Source organism: Molossus molossus, unplaced genomic scaffold, assembly GCF_014108415.1.
Source record: "Molossus molossus isolate mMolMol1 unplaced genomic scaffold, mMolMol1.p scaffold_m16_p_4, whole genome shotgun sequence".
NCBI lineage: Eukaryota > Metazoa > Chordata > Mammalia > Chiroptera > Molossidae > Molossus > Molossus molossus.
Window position 1 is genome coordinate 61,137,841 of NW_023425377.1, and position 14,219 is coordinate 61,152,059.

At 37.2% G+C, this 14,219-nt stretch overlaps 1 pseudogene; it reads right to left on the bottom strand.

Annotated features, from left to right (window-relative positions):
• Positions 1 to 13,023: 13,023 nt before the first annotated feature.
• On the bottom strand, positions 13,024 to 13,486 carry LOC118615827 (annotated as a pseudogene).
• Between the last annotated feature and the right edge of the window lie 733 nt (positions 13,487 to 14,219).

Below are 14,219 nucleotides of genomic sequence, written 5' to 3' on the forward strand. Positions count from 1 at the left end.
AAACTGAGCGGATCGAAGTGGTTAAAATTCACAGGACTGAATATCAGACATGAAAGAGCTGTTCAGGGAAAACACTCTGACTATCTACAGAGGATACCCATTGAGTATTCAGCAGAATACTGATCAGCACATGCTTATGAAAGACTACCTGAGGTCAGGGAAAGAATTATCCAAAAGGATTAAAAAGTAAAGTACCCAGTAATCACATAAGGCCAGCAACCAGACTAGAAAACCTTATAATTCACAGGGTATTTTAGTAAAGTACTCAAAAGGATCTTACCTCAATAACGTCAAATAATTAGCCCTAGACTGAACATTTCTCTTGTACCACTTAACAAATCTTAAAGGCAAGACACCAAGTGAATTAAAATATTTCCAAGAATATCAACTGTGCATTAGAACAAAGGTTAAGAGTATTTGTAAAAACACAGATATCCAGCCTTCAATAGATAAGATTCACAATATCTACAAACTAATAAAAAAAAAAATTACCTGGCATGCAAAGACACCAAAAATATGCCTTATGAGGAGAAAAATCAATCAATAAAAACCAATCCAGAATTGACACAAATGTTAGAATTTGTGAAAAAGAAATTAAAACAAACATGAACTATAACAGTATTCCATGTGTTCAAAAAGTTAAGTAGTGATATGAAAGCTATAGAAAAGGCACGAGTGTAATGTTTGGAGATTAAAAACTACAGTGTCAGAAATTGTAAAACATGTTATATGAAACTAATGGAAGATCAGACATTGCAGGGGGGAAAAAGGAGAGAACTTAAAGACTTAGCAATAGAAACTACACAGAAAGAAATACAGGCAGAAAAAAGGGAAAAACATCTGCTGGACAAATTTACTAATATACATGTTGTGGAAATCCCCAAATAAGAAGGAGAAGGAAAAAATATTTTAAAAAATTAATAGATGACAAAACTATTTTCCGTGATTTTGAGCAACAAAATAAATTAAGTAACATTGGGTTATAACCTGGAGTATAAAATATATATCCATGAGTCCATACTATTTCAATAAATAATTGAATAAATAAATAAATGGGAGATAAATCTAAATAATTTCTTTTTTAGAATTACTCAGTTCTCAAAGGGGTGGAACATAAGTCCCCATTTCTTCAATGTATACTGTGCATAATGACTTCCTTTCAAAGCATACAATATTAAAAGGGGTGGGGGCAACTTTATACTGGAGAAACATGAAGATGCTACCTTATACTTCAACCAGGTGACCAAGGTTAACATGATCAGTGAGAAATCATGTTGATATGATGTGAACTCTGACATGATTAACTCTGTAGTAGTCCTCCCAAGGACACATAAGCCTAGACTCACCATACAAATCTCAATTGAAGAACACTCTACCAAATACCTGACTAGTACTCTTCAAAACTGACAAGGTCATCAAAAAATTAAAAATGGAACTGCCTTATGACCTAACGATTTCACTTCTGGGAATTTATCTGAAGAAACCTGAAACACTAATTCAAGAGAATATATGCACCCTTATGTTCATTGCAGTGTTATTTACAATAACCAAGATTTGGAAGCAGCTCAAGTGATGAGTGGATAAAAAAGCTGTGGTGCATTTACATAATGGAATACTGCACTGCCATAGAAGGGGGGGGGCGGCTTACCCTTTGCAACAGCATGGATGAACCTGGAGAACATTATGCTAAGTAAATAAGCCAGTCAGAGAGAGACAAGTACCATATAATATCATTCATACGTGGAATTGAATGAACAAACTAAACTCCCAAGCAAAAATAGAGACAGACTCATAAATAGAGAGCAGGCAGACAGCTCTCGGGGCAGGGGGGCTGTTGGAGGGGGGTAGTGAAAGAGTTGAGCAAAAAAGAAAAAAAATGAGAAAAAACTCATGGACATGGACAACAGTGTAGTAATTGTGGAGGAGAGGAGGGAGTGGGTAGAAGTAGAAGAGGGCATAGAGGGTATAAATGATGATGGAAAAAATAAAATTTAAAAATATATAAAAATAAAGATAGACCACTGGAAAAATTAGAAAATAAAAACTAACAAGGTCAAAAAAAGGAAAACTTCAGAAATTGTCACAGTCAAGAAGAGACTAAGGAAACATGACAAATAAATATAATGTGGTATGCAGGATGAGATCCCAAAACAGAAAAACAACATCATGTAAAAACTAAGAAAATGAGCCCGGCCAGGGTGGCTCAGTGGATTGAGCGTCCTCCTATGGACTGAGAAGTCCTGGTTCGATTCCCAGTCAGGGCACATGCCCGGGTTTCAAGCATGATCCTCAATAGGGGACGTGCAGGAGGCAGCAGCAGCCAATCAATGTTTCTCTTTCACATCTCTATCTTTTTCTCCCTTCCTCTCTTTATGAAAAGAAAAAGAAGTCAATAGAAACATATTTTTTAACTAAGAAAATGTGAATTGAATATGGATTTTAGTCAATATTGGTTCATTATTATTACAACTGTACCATAGTAATATTAGATGTTAATAATAGGAAAAACTGAGAATGGAAACTCACTGTATTACACTGCAATTTTTCTGTAAACTTAAGACTATTCTAAAATTAAAAGATAACAGCAGATTTATTTTGGAGACACAGCACAGTAACCTCTTTTAAAAACTAGAAGAAAAATATTGTTCACTTACAATTCTATACCCAGCAAAAATTTTCTTTCAAAAACAAAGTGAAATGAAGATTTTTCTTCAGACACTCTAAAGTTGAAATAATTTATCATCAGAAAACCCACACTACAAGAAATGTTAAGGGAAGTTATTTAGGCAGAAGAAAGTGAAACTGCATAGAAATGTGAATCTACACAAAAGAATAAAGAGCATTAGAAATGATAATTGTATATATTAATATATAAGGGTTTTTCTATTACTTAAATGTTTTTACAATTATGACAATGTATTGTGGGTTTAGAATGTATGCATAATTAAAATGTCTAATGAAAACAGCATGAAAGGTCATAAGAAGAGAAATTAAATGGTTCCAAGGAAGATTCTTATACAGTACACAAAGTGGTATAGACTCACTAAAGGTAGACTGATAAATTAGACATACTTACTATAAACCCTAGAGCACACACTAAGATTACAAAATGATAAGTTTTAGCTATAAATCAAACAAAGAAGATAAAAATAAATTATAAAAATAGTCAAGAAATAAAAAAAAAAAAAAAGGCAGAAGAGAGGAAAGAGAGAACAAAGAATAGATTGGGAAAAACAAAACATATAGCAAAATGATAGACTTAAACATATCCACAATCATATTGAATGTAAATGGTCTAAACACTCTAATTAAAAGACATAGTATCTAAATGGAATTTTTGTTCATTTTGTTTTGTTTTTAGATTTTTTTAGTTTTCAATTACAGTGACATACAATATCATATTAGTTCCAGGTGTACAAATAGTGACTAAACATTTATATAACTTATATCGCCCCAATAAGTCTAGCACCCATCTGACACCATACATAGTTATTACACTATTATTGACTATAGTCCCATTTCATACCCATGACTTCTTATTGTTTTAACTGGCAATTTGAACTTCTTAACTAAATGGAATTTTTAAATGACTCAACTATATGCTACCTATAATAAATGCAATTTAAATATAAAGACACAGTGGATTAAAATTAAAATGAATGAAAAAGATATACCATAAGAACCCTATTTAAAAGAAAGTTGGGCCCTGATCGGTTTGGCTCAGCGGTTAGAGCATCGGCCTGCGGTCCGGAGAGACCTGGGTTCGGTTCCTGCTAAGGGCATGTATCTCAGTTGCACTTTGTCCCCGGCCCTGGTTGGGTCGTGCTGGTGGCAACCACTCAATGTGTCCCTTTCACATCAATGTTTCTCTCTCTCTCTCTCTCTCTCTCTCTCTCTCTCTCTCTCTCTCTCCCCCACTCTATCTGAACAAAAAATGGAAAAAATGTCCTTGGGTAAGGATAATAAATAAATAAATAAATAAATAAATAAATAAATAAATAAATAAAAGTTGGACCAAATGCACAGAAAATCTGAAAATATATGAAAACTTGAACAACATTATGAACAAATTTGATCTAATTGCCATTTTAGAAAAATACACCGAGTAACAACAGAAACACATTCTTATCAAATGCAGAGGCAATGTTTTCCAAGTAGACTATCTTCTAAGCCACAGAACAAGTCTCAATAAATCCAAAAGAATTCAATTTATACAAAGTATGTTTCCTAACCACAATGGAATTAAATTAGAAATCATTATAGATAAACCATATGCCACAGGATAAATCAAAAGGGAAATTAGAAAGTATTTTGAACTGAATGAGAATGAAAATACAACATACCAAAATCTGTTGCATGTATCCTAGAAAAATGAAAACATGTATACATAGAAACCCATACATGCATATTTGTAGCTGCTTCATTCATGATAGCCCATAACTAAAAACAACCGTGTCCTTCATGAGTGAATGGTTACACAAACTGTGGTACATTCATATTAGTGATTCATATTAGGAATGAACTGAAAAATAAGTGAGCAAGATGGTGGGCTTGGAAGTTCCAGGGCCTCATTCCCCTGTGAAAACACCAAATAAACAATAACATAAGTAGCAGTCACTTTGTAAGAACTCTAGAAACCAGTTGAGAAGCTGCAACCAAGCAAATACCTAATCAAGAAAAAGTCACACTCACCCCGGCTGGTTTGGCTCCGCAGTTAGAGCATCAGCCCACTGACCAGAGTCCTGGGTTTGGTTCCCACTAGGGTCACGTACCTTGGTTGCAGTTTGGCCCTGTCCCAGGTTGGGGTCGGGTGAATGGCAACCAGTTGATGTGTCTCTCTCACACTGATGTTTCTCTCTCTATCTCTCTTCTTCCCTCTCTCCCTCCCACTCTATCTGAAGATAAATGTAAAAATGTCCTCGGGTGAGGATAAAAAAAAAAAAAAATTAAGAAAAAGCCACACTCAAAATGGTAAAAATTTTGCCCTTGCCAATACTCTCCCTCATATGGCACATTCAATTTCTGGTCCCCTACCTCAGGAATTTATCATGTTGGACAACTGTCCCTCTATTCCTAATTTTCTGAGAGATTTTACCATGAAAGGATGTTGAATTTTGTCAAATGCCTTTTCTGCATCCACTGAAAAGATCATGTGGATTTTTTTCTTCTTCTTCCTATTGTCTTATTATATTAAACTACCCTTGCATTCCTGGGATAAATATGACCTGGTCATGGTAAATAATCCTTTGATATGCTGTTGGACTTATTTGCTAATATTTTGTTGAAGATTTTTACATCTGTATTCATAAGGAATAATGGGCCTGTAGTTTTCTTTTCTTCTGATGTCTTTCTCGGGTGGCAACAGAAAAATGCTAACTTCATAGAATGAGTTAGAAAGTACACTCTGCTCTTTGATTTTTTTTTTAATCCTCACCTGAGGATATTTTTTCCCCATTTATCTTCAGATAGAGCGGATAGAGTGGGAAGAAGAGAGAGAGAGAGAGAAAAAAAAAAAAAAACATTGACATGAGAGACACACATCAATTTGCTGCCTCCCGCAGGGCCCAGACCAGGGCCCAGGAAGAACCACCACCAAGGTATGTGCTCTTGACCGTAATCGAACCTGCAACTCTTTGGTCTGCAGGCAGACACTCTAACTGCTGAGCCAAACCGGCCAGGGCTATTCTCTGATTTTTTAGAAGAGTTAAAACAAACTGGTGTTAATTATTTAAATGTTTGGCAGAATTCCCTAGCGAAGCTATCAGATCCAAGACTTTTCATTCTGAGAAGATTCTGATTATTGATTCAGTCTCTTTAAGTGCCATACATCTGATGAGATTTCTTATTTCTTCATGAGTCAGTTTAGTTCATTTGTGTGTTTCAGGAATGTGTCCATTTGTCCTATACTGGCGTATAATTGTTTACAATATTCTCTTATAATCTTTTTATTTTAATGAGGTCAGTAGTAATATTCCCAGTGTCATTTCTAACTTGGTTGTGATCTCTTTTTTTCATTGTCAGCTTAGCTAAGAGTTTGTAAATTCTGTTTATCTTTTCAAAGAACCAACTTGCATTTTACTGATTTTCTCTATTGTCTTTCTATTAACTATTTGTTTATCTCTACTCTAGTTTTTTAATTATTTTCTTTTGGATGCTAAATTTGGGTTTCATTTGCTCTTCTTTTTCTAGTTCTTTAAGATATAAAATTAGGTTATTGATTTGAGATCTTTCTCTTTTTTAAAATTTTTAAAAAGTGTTTTATTAATATTTTAGAGAGAGAGGAAGGAAGAGGGAGAGAGAAATATAAATATGATGAGAGAGAAACATCTGTTGGCTGCCTCCTGCACAATCCCTACTAGGGATCCAGTTCGCAACCTGGGCATGTGCCCTAACTGGGAATCCAACTAGTGACCTCTTGGTACATGGGACAATGCTCAATCCACTGAGCCACACTGACTGGGCAAGATCTTCCTTCCTTTTTAACAAAGGCATTTACAGATATAAATTTCCCTGTAAGCACAGCTTCACTGTATCCCATACATGTTTGCATGCTGTTATTATCTTTATTGACCTGCAACTATTTCTTATTTTCCCTTTTGATTTATTCTTTGACTCATTAAGAGTTTGTTGTTTAATTTCCACATATTTGTGAATTTTCCAGTTTTCTTTCTGCTGATTTCTAACTTTATCAAATTGTAATTAGAGACAATACTTTATATGATATCTATCTTTTTAAATCTCTAGAGCCTTATATTTTGGCCTTAAATATGGTCTATTCTGGAGAACATTCCCTGTTCACTTGAGAATGCGTGTTCTACTATTGCTGGGTGTAGTGTTCTATATATGTCTGTTAGGTCTAGTTGTTTTATTATGTAGTTCAAGACCTCTCTTTCCTTATTTATGTTATGTCTGATTAATTTATCATTATTGAAAGTGGAGTATTAAAGTCTCTAACTATAATTGTAGAACTGTCTTTTTCTCTCTTCAATTTTGTTAATTTTTTTATTTATGTCTTTGAGATTCTATTATTAGGTACATATGTTTGTAATTGTTATATTGTTGTATTAAAACTTTCATTTATATATAATATCCTTCTTTATCCCTTGAATCTTTTTTATTTAAGACCTGTTTTGTTTGATATTAATGTAACCACTCCCGCTCTTTCCTGGTTACTATTTATATGGAATATATTTTCCATTCTCACACTTTTAACCTATTTTAGTATTTTGACATAGAGTCTCTTGTAGAAAGTATATTGGTGAATTATGTATTTGATCCATTCTGCTCATCTCTGTATTTTGATTGGAGAGTTCAGTACATTTATGTTTAAAGTAATTACTGATGAGGAGAAACTGCTGCCATTTTGCTATATTTTCTATATGCCATATAGCCATTTTGTTCTTTATTTCCTTCATTACTGCCTTCTTTTGTATTTGGTTAATTTTTTGCAGAGAGACATTTTGGTTCCCTTCTCATTTTCTTATTTATATATTCTATAAACATTTTTATAGTTACCATGGGTGTCACATTTAGCACCCTCCAGTTATTACAAGTTCATTTGAATTTATACCAATTAATTTCTTTTTTTTTTTTTATCCTCACCCGAGGATATTTTTCCATTTTTTGTACAGATAGAGTGGGAGGGAGAGAGAGGAAGGGAGAGAGAGAGAGAAACATCGACATGAAGGGACACATCGAGTGGCTGCCACCCGCACGACCAACCAGGGCCGGGGACAAACTGCAACCGAAGTGCCTGCCCTTAGCGGGAACCGAACCCGGGTCTCTCCGGACCGCAGGCCGACGCTCTAACCGTTGAGCCAAACTGGCCAGGGCCCAATTAATTTCTTTAGCTTACAAAGACTCTTCTCCTATACACCTCTGTCCCCATCTTTCTGTTGTTGATTTCATAGTTTACATCTTTATATATTATCTACCCAATAACATCAATTAATAATTTTTATGCCTTTGTCTTTTAAATCATGTACAAAGCAAAAAGTAGAGTTGCAAAGCTTACAATAATACTAGCTTTCACAATTTCCCATGTATTTACCTTTATCAGAGATCTTTATCTTTTCATATGGCTTTAAATTACTGTCTAGTTTCCTTTTATTTCAACCTGAAGAACTTCTTTAGCATTTCTTGCAAAACAGTGGAATGGTAATGAACTCCATCAGCTTTTGTTTAGCAAGGAATATCTTTATCTAGGAATTTCTCCCTCATTTTTGAAGGACAGTTTGACCAGATATGGCATACTCAGCTGCGATTTTTCTTTCAGCACTTAGAATATATTGACCCACTACCTTTCAGCCTCCTAGTTTATGATTAGAATATGGTAGATAATCTTATTGAGGACCCCTTGTATTTGCTGAATCACTTCTCTCTTGATAATGTTAAGCTTCTCTCTCTGTCTTTGACTTTTGACAGTTTGATTATAATGTTTTTCTGTGTGGGTTTCTTTGAGTTTATTTTACTTGGAATTAATGAGCTTCCTGGATTTGTAGATTTATAGTTTGCATTAAATTTGGGGATTATTTGGGCTATTAGTTCTTCAAATACTCTTTCTGACACTTTCTCTGCCTCTTTTACTCCTGGGACTCCCATAATGTGTATGCTGATCCACTTGGTGGTGTCCCACCGGTTTCTTATACTCTGTTCACTTTTCTTCATATTTTTTTCTTCTTTCTGTTCTTCAGACAATCTTTTCAGTTTTTCTATCTTTAAATTTACTGCTTCTTTTGTCATTTCATATCTGCTTTTAAACCTCTCCATTTTACTTTTCATTTTGGTTATTCCATTTTTCAGCTCCAGAATTTCTTTTTGGTTCCTTTTTATAATTTCTTTCTCCTTGTTAATATGCTAGTTTTGTTCATAGATTGCTTTTTGTCTTTTTCCATGTCTTCCTTTAGCTCTTTGAGCATATTTGAAAGTTGACTTAAAGGCTTTGCCTAGTAAGTCTGACATCTGCACTGCCTTAGATACAATTTCCTTTTTTTTTAATCCTCACCTGAGGACATTTTTGCATGTATTATCAGATAGAGTGGGAGGGAGGGGGGGAGAGAGAGAGAGAAACATCAATGTGAAAGAGACACATCAAGTGATTGCCACCTACATGACCCAAACCGGGGCTGGGGACAAACCACAACCGAGGTGTGTGCCATTAGTGAGAACTGAACCTGGGACTCTCTGGTCCACAGGCTGATGATCTAACTGCTGAGCCAAACTGGCCAGGGCCCCTTAGGTACATTTTCTATCAACTTATTCTGTTCCTTTGAATGTACTATACTTTCCTATTTATCTGTATGCCTTACGAGTTTTTCTTCCACAGTAAACATTGTAATCTATTAGTCCACCTAACTCCAATACCAAAGCCAGACAAAAACATTACAACAGAAGAAATCTACAGACCAATACTTCTCATAAACATAGATGCAAAATTCCAATACAAATTTAAGCTAATCATGTCCAATACTATATGAAAATAATAACTGATTATGACCAACCAGCATTTTTAAAATTCACAAACCAATCTATTCAATTTTCCATATTACAAACTAAAAAATGAAAATCATATGATGATCTCAATACACACAGAAAAAACCATTTGTCAAAATCCAACATCAATTCCTGAAAAAAAAAAAAAGCTTTTAGGACTTCTAGTCAAGATGGCGGTGTAGGTAAACTTGGTACCCACCTACTCCCACAACCACATCTAAATTACAACTAAATTACAGAAGAAACATCCTTCAGAACCACCTGAAATTGAGCTGAATGGAAGTCCTACAACTACAAAATTAAAGAAGATACCACATTGAGACTGGTAGAAGGTGTGGAGGCACGGACAGGCTGGTCCCACACCCACGTGTGACAGATGAAAATCAGGAGGGCTACCTCGGCTGAGAAGGTCCTTCTTGAGGAGCAAAGGGTCCCCATGCCACACCAGGCACCCCAGCTCAGGGTTCCAGTACCAGAAAGAGAAGTGCCCATAACTTCTGGCTGTAAAGATCAGCAGGAATTGAAGCTGAGGGAGGCTGAGGCGTCAGGAGTCCCAGGCAGTTCCTCTTAAAGGGCCCATGCATGGACAGAACTTGCTCCCTCTGAGTTCCAGCATGGAGGGGAGGCAGCTTGAAAGGTACCAGAGACATAGGGGGGAAAATGGAGTTGTTTGACATCAGTGTGAAGGCTGGAGAGGCAGCTTTCTCCCAGACAGACATGCTGGCAGAGTCTCTGTTCCTTTGCTGAGCTCTTCCCTCATGAGGCCAGCAGACAGGTACCATATCTTGCACTCCAGGAACCTGGCTAACACTGTTTGCCTCACCTGGTGATATCCTGAGGCTCCACCCCACCTAAATTCGGGGCCCACCCAAGCTGTTTCCAGTGGCTTTACCATAGAATTGGCCTGTTTTGGCTCCTGCTTTAGATTTTCCTAAATTCTCTCAAACAAGCAGCATCTGGCCACAGCAAGCCCCATAACTCTTGCTAAGTGGCCCCAAGCCTGACACTATAAGCACCTTTGCTTTGCCTGGACACCTCCAAGCCCAGCACAAGAAGCAGCCATCAGCAAATAACTTTGTAGCTTATGCCTGGTGGCCCTGGGCAGAACACAGGCAGAGGCTGACCTTGTCCCAGAGCCAGCACACCCAGTGGACAACTTCAGACCACGTCAAAGTACCACCACCCAACCACCTCCACAAGTTGCACACTTAAGGAATGGACTCAGAGGGTACCAGAGCCCTGCTGAAGTAAGTCTTGCTCTGTGTGGTGGGCCCCTATACAGCTGACCATCCAAGGTAATCAGAGGTCAGTGTTCAGTGGGCACAGCCAGTCCTTGCACCTGACCAGACTCGGTAAAACCCTCCCATTGACATGCCAACAGCAATCAAGACTCAATTACAACAGACGTGTATAAAGTCCACAAGAGGGGTGCACCTCAAGGGCCCAGCAGCGACACCTAGGAGCCATAGCAACTCTATCTAATACATAGAAAAAAACATATGGAGGCAGCCAAAATGAGGAGACAAAGAAATGTCCCAAATGAAAGAACAGAACAAAATTTCAGAAAAAAAACTAAGCAAAATGGAGATAAGCAATCTAACAGATGCAGAATTCAAAACACTGCTTATAAGGACACTCAATGTATTTAGTGAATACTTCAAGAACATAATAAAGGACCAGTCAGAAATGAAGGATGCACTAACTGAAATAAAGAATAATTTACAGGTAATTAATAGTAGAGTGGATGAAACCAAGAAGCAAACCATCGATTTGGAAAAACCACCCAATCAAAACAGCAACAAGAAAAAGAATGCAAAAAAAAATGAGGATAGTATAAGGAGCATGTGGGACAACTTGAAGCATACCAACATTCACATCAGGGGAGTGCCAAAAGAAGAGAGAGAGCAAGAAATTGAAAATCTATTTGAAAAAATAATGACATAAAACTTCCCTAACTTGGTGAAGGAAACAGACATACAAGTCCAAGCAGAGAGAGTCCCAAACAAGATGAGCCCAAAGAGGTCCACACCAACACACATCATCATCAAAATGCAAAAGGTTAAACACAAAGAGAGAATCCTAAAAGCAGCAAGAGAAAAGCAGTTAGTTACCTACAGAGGAGCTCCCATAAGACTGTCAGCCAATTTCTCAAAAGAAATTTTGCAGGCCAGAAGGGAATGGCAAGAAATATTCAAAGTGATTAAAAGCAAGGATCTACATACAACCAAGATTACTCTATCCTGCAAAGCCATCATTTAAAATTGATGGCTATACAAAGAGTTTTCCAGCCCTGGCCGGTTTGGTTCAGCGGTTAGAGCGTCGGCCTGCAGTCCTGAGAGACCCGGGTTCGGTTCCCGCTAGGGGTGCGTACCTCGGTTGCAGTTTGTCCCCTGCCCTGGTCGGTTGTGTGGGTGGCAGCCACTCTATGTATTCCTTTCACATTGATGTTTCTCTCTCTCTCTCTGTTCCTCTCTCTCCCTCCCACTCTGCCTGAACAAAAAATGGAAAAATGTCCTCCGGTGAGGATAAAAAAAAAAAAAGAGTTTTCCAGACAAGGAAAGGAGTTCATCATCATCAAACCAGTATTATATGAAATGTTGATGAGTCTTCTTGGAGAAGAAGACAAAAAAATATGAACAATAAAATGGCAATAACTATATATCTATCAAATTTGAAACTACAAACCAAATGAGCAAGAAGAATAGAAACAGACTCATAGATATGGAGAACTTCCTGTTGGTTGCTATATGTGGGAGGGCTGGGGAGATGGGTGAAAAAGATGAAGGGATTAAGAAGTACAAATTGGTTGTTAGACTGATGAACCTCAAAGGCAAGGGGGAGGGGGGTGGAGCAGAAAGAGAGAAACCAAAGAACTTATATGCATATATCCATAATCAATGGACACAGACAATAGTGTGGGGAAGGCAGGAAGGGGTGGTAGTGGGGAGGAGGGGATCAAGGGGGGAAAAATGAGAGGTATCTGTAATACACTCAACAATAAAGAAAAGTTTAAAAAAAAAAAAAGCTCTTAAAATACTAGGTTTAAAAGGACCCTGATAAAGGGCACCTTAAAAAGCCTATAGTTATCATCAAAGTTAATGGTTTGATTGGAAGACTAAACACATTTAAAGATCAAAAGGCAAAGTTTTCCACCCTCACCACTTCTATTCAATATCATACAGAAGGCTCCAGCCAATGTAACTGGGCAAAAAAAAAAGAAATCCAGATTGGAAAGAAAAAAATGTAAAACTGTCTTTATTTGCAGACATGATCATCTATGTAGAAAATCCTACAAATTCTAAAAATAAAGTTGAAGGTGACTAGAACCAATAAGTGAGTTAAGTAAGGATGCAGGATTGCAGATTTTTTTTTCTTTTTTATCAATACAGTATTTATTTGTCTTCCCTCGGTCAAACCCTGAGCAAACCACTTTCCCCAGGCTGCCTGGGGAGGTAAAGGAAAAGGAACATACAGGGCAGACAATACATGGGAGAAAGAACTATGGGAGGTTGGGAAGTGGAGACAGCTACTTCACATGGCGAAGAGGATGAGAAAGGCCACCGTCAGGCAAAAGAGCCCCATGACCTCTGAGAGGGCAAAGCCCAAAATGGCGTAGGAGAAGAGCTGTTGCTTCAGAGAAGGGTTCCTGGCATACCAATGATGAGACTCCCAAACACAGTCCCAATTCCAGTCCCAGAGCCTGCCATCCCTAGTGTGGCAGCCCCAGCCCCAATGAATTTGGCTGCTTTGTCGATGTCTCTTGAAATGGTGCTGGTTTGGATGCTGCGGCTAGAAATAAGTGAGGTCAGGGAACATGGGGCTGCCAGACTGCTGAGGCTCTCCTCTGTCAGTGTCTCTGGTGTTTCAGCACCACTGCAGACAGTGACCAGCTCAGCTGAGAGGTGCTCCTGACCAAGGAGGGAGTGGAGACAAACTTGGTGCAGGCATACATTTTCAGGAGATAAGGGAAGCTGCTCCCAGTGCAGAGAAGACAGAGAGGGCAAGAATGCAGGATTTAAAATCAATGTATAGCCATGCTGGAGTGGCTCAGTGGTTGAGCGTCGTATTGGCTCATGCACTGAGAGGTCCTAGTTCGATTTCCAGTCTGGGCACATGCCGGAGTTGCAGGCTTGATGACCAGTAGAGAGCGTGCAGGGGGCAGCCATTTGATGTTTCTCACATCAATGTTTCAGTCACTCTCCCTCTCTCTCTCTAAAATCAATGCAAACATATTTTTTAAGTTAAAATCAATCTATAAAAATTAATTGTATTTCTATGTATTAATGAAGACTCATTAGAAATAGAAAGATGTTGAACACCATTTACAATAGCATCAAAATTATTAAAATACTTAAAGAAAATCTGACAAAAGATATGCAAGATCTATACACTAAAAACTACAAAACTTTGATGAAAAATAATAAAAAACACATAAATAAATAGAGAGATATACTTTATCCATGGGTAAAAAGTCTCAATATTGTTAAGATGTAATTTTTTCCCATATTGGTCTATAAAAATCAATGAAATCACAATAAAAACTCTAGCAGTTTTTTATTGAAATTGATGAACAACTCAGAAATTCATATAAAAATTCAAAAGTCATAAAATAGGCAAAACAATAGTCTGGAGTTATCTTTTTGAAAAGCATTTTAATTACAAATTAAATTTCTTTGTTAGAGATACAGCTATGCAAGTTAACTATTTCTTCTTGAGCAATCTGTGAT